We start from the raw sequence: 3,705 nt of genomic DNA, 5'->3' as shown, positions 1-3,705 counted from the left end.
ATAGAGAAGTTGGAATAAAGTAGATATTACACCAATATGAATTTAGAATGAGTTCCAACAGTACCTAAATGGTGATTTATTTTCTTATACTAACGGAGCTTACGACTTTTCTGTTAAGTTTTGTGTTGTGAAGTTTTCAAGTTTTGGGTAAAGGTTCGATGGATTATGGAATAAGGAGTGGCAAGAGCTTAAGCTTGGGGATGCCCAAGGCACCCCAAGATAATATTCAAGGACAACCAAAATCATAAGCTTGGGGATGCCCCGGAAGGCATCCCCTCTTTCGTCTTCGTTCATCGGTAACTTTACTTGTAGCTATATTTTTATTCATCACATGATATGTGTTTTGCTTGGAGCGTCATTTTATTTTATTTTGATTAGCTTGCTGTTTGAATAAAATACCAAGATGTGAAGTTCTTAAATGTTAGAGAGTCTTCACATAGTTACATAATTATTCAACTACTCATTGATCTTCACTTATATCTTTTGGAGTAGTTTGTCATTTGCTCTAGTGCTTCACTTATATCTTCTTAGAGCATGGCGGTAGTTTTATTTTGAAGAAATTGTTGATCTCTCATGCTTAACTTATATTATTTTGATAGTATTTTAGAACAGCATGGTAATTTGCTTTGGTTATAAAATTAGTCCTAATATGATGGGCATCCAAGATGGTATAATAAAAACTTTCATATAGAGTGCATTGAATACTATGAGAAGTTTGATACTTGATGATTGTTTTGAGATATGAAGATGGTGATATTAGAGTCGTGCTAGTTGAGTAATTGTGAAATTGAGAAATACTTGTGTTGAGGTTTGCAAGTCCCGTAGCATGCACGTATGGTAACCGTTGTGTGACAAATTTGAAGCATGAGGTGTTCTTTGATTGCCTTCCTTACGAGTGGCGGTCGGGGATGAGCGATGGTCTTTTCCTACCAATCTATCCCCCTAGGAGCATGCGCGTAGTGCTTGGTTTTGATGACTTGTAGATTTTTGCAATAAGTATGTGAGTTCTTTATGACTAATGTTGAGTCCATGGATTATACGCACTCTCACCCTTCCATCATTGCTAGCCTCTTCGGTACCGTGCATTGCCCTTTCTCACCTTGAGAGTTGGTGCAAACTTCACCAGTGCATCCAAACCCCGTGATATGATATGCTCTATCACACATAAACCTCCTTATATCTTCCTCAAAACAGCCACCATACCTACCTATTATGGCATTTCCATAGCCATTTCGAGATATATTGCCATGAAACTTTCCACCGTTCCGTTTATTATGACACGCTTCATCATTGTCATATTGCCTTGCATGATCATGTAGTTGACTTGTATTTTTGGCAAGGCCACCATGCATAATTTTTCATACATGTCACTCTTGATTCATTGCCTATCCTGGTACACCGCCGGAGGAATTCATATAGAGTCATATTTTGTTTTAGTATCGAGTTGTAATCCTTGAGTTGTAAATAAATAGAAGTGTGATGATCATCATTATTAGAGCATTGTCCCGTGTGAGGAAATAAAAAAAGGCCAAATAAAAAAAGAAAGGCAAAAAAATGAGAGAAAAAGAGAGAAGGGACAATGTTACTATCCTTTTTCCACACTTGTGCTTCAAAGTAGAACCATGATCTTCATGATAGAGAGTCTCTTATTTTGTCACTTTCATATACTAGTGGGAATTTTCATTATAGAACTTGGCATGTATATTCCAACGATGGGCTTCCTCAAAATGCCCTAGGTCTTCGTGAGCAAGCAAGTTGGATGCACACCCACTTAGTTTCTTTTGTTGAGCTTTCATATATTTATAGCTCTAGTGCATCCATTGCATGGCAATCCCTACTCCTTGCATTGACATCAATTGATAGGCATCTCCATAGCCCGTTGATTACCCGCGTCAATGTGAGACTTTCTCCTTTTTTGTCTTCTCACACAACCTCCATCATCATATTCTATTCCACCCATAGTGCTATGTCCATGGCTCGCGCTCATATATTGCGTGAAAGTTGAAAGAGTTTGAAAAGGCAAGTATGAAACAATTGCTTGGCTTGTCATCGGGGTTTTGCATGATGGGAGCATTTTGTGTGACGAAAATGAAGCATGGCCAAACTATATGATTTTGTAGGGATGAGCTTTCTTTGGCTAATTATTTTTAGAAGACATAATTGCTTGGTTAGTATGCTTGAAGTATTATTATTTTTATATCAATATTAAACTTTTATCTTGAATCTTTCGGATCTGAACATTCATGCCACAATAAGGAAAATTACATTGAAAATTATGTTATGTAGCATTCCACATCAAAAATTCTGTTTTTATCATTTACCTACTCGAGGACGAGCAGGAATTAAGCTTGGGGATGCTGATACGTCTCCAACGTATCTATAATTTTTTATTGTTCCATGCTATTATATTATCCATCTAGGATGTTTTATATGCATTTATATGCTATTTTATATGATTTTTGGGACTAACCCATTAACCCAGAGCCCAGTGTCAGTTTCTGTTTTTCCTTGTTTTTGAGTATCGCAGAAAAGGAATACCAAACGGAGTCCAATTGACCTGAAATTTCACGGAGATTGTTTTTGGACCAGAAGAAGCCCACGGAGTACCGGAGATGGACCAGAAGAGTCCCGAGGCCACCACGAGGGTGGGGGCACGCCCCACCCCCTGGGCGTGCCCCCTACCTCATGGCCGCCTCGGAGACCCCCCTGACTTGTTCCCGACGCTAAAAATCCCTAGAAATATAGAACCCCTGAAAACCAAACCTAGATCGGGTGTTCCGCCACCGCAAGCCTCTGTAGCCACCAAAAACCAATCGGGGCCCTGTTCTGGCACCTTGCCGGAGGGGGGATCCCTCACCGGTGGCCATCTTCATCATCCCGGCACTCTCCATGACGAGGAGGGAGTAGTTCACCCTCGGGGCTGAGGCTATGTACTAGTAGCTATGTGTTTGATCTCTCTCTCTCTCATGTTCTTGATTTGGCACGATCTTGATGTATCGCGAGCTTTGCTATTATAGTTGGATAATATGATGTTTCTCCCCCTCTATCTCTTGTAATGGATTGAGTTTGCCCTTTAAAGTTATCTTATCGGATTGAGTCTTTAAGGATTTGAGAACACTTGATGTATGTCTTGCATGTGCTTATCTGTGGTGACAATGGGATATTCACGTGATCTACTTGATGTATGTTTTGGTGATCAACTTGCGGGTTCAGTGACCTTGTGAACTTATGCATAGGGGTTGGCACACGTTTTCTTCTCGACTCTCCGGTAGAAACTTTGGGGCACTCTTTGAAGTTCTTTGTGTTGGTTGAATAAATGAATCTGAGATTGTGTGATGCATATCGTATAATCATACCCACGGATACTTGAGGTGACATTGGAGTATCTAGGTAACATTAGGGTTTTGGTTGATTTGTGTCTTAAGGTGTTATTCTAGTACGAACTCTAGGATAGATCGAATGGAAAGAATAGCTTCGTGTTATTTTACTACGGACTCTTAAATAGATCGATCAGAAAGGATAACTTTGAGGTGGTTTTGTACCCTACAATAATCTCTTCATTTGTTCTCCGCTATTAGTGACTTTGGAGTGACTCTTTGTTGCATGTTGAGGGATTGTTATATGATCTAATTATGTTATTATTGTTGAGAGAACTTGCACTAGTGAAAGTATGAACCCTAGGCCTTGTTTCCTAGCATTGCAATA

The sequence above is a fragment of the Aegilops tauschii genome, chromosome 7 (assembly GCF_002575655.3).
Source record: "Aegilops tauschii subsp. strangulata cultivar AL8/78 chromosome 7, Aet v6.0, whole genome shotgun sequence".
Taxonomy (NCBI): domain Eukaryota; kingdom Viridiplantae; phylum Streptophyta; class Magnoliopsida; order Poales; family Poaceae; genus Aegilops; species Aegilops tauschii.
The sequence above is the reverse complement of the archived record's forward strand: the minus strand, read 5'-3'. Positions refer to the sequence as shown.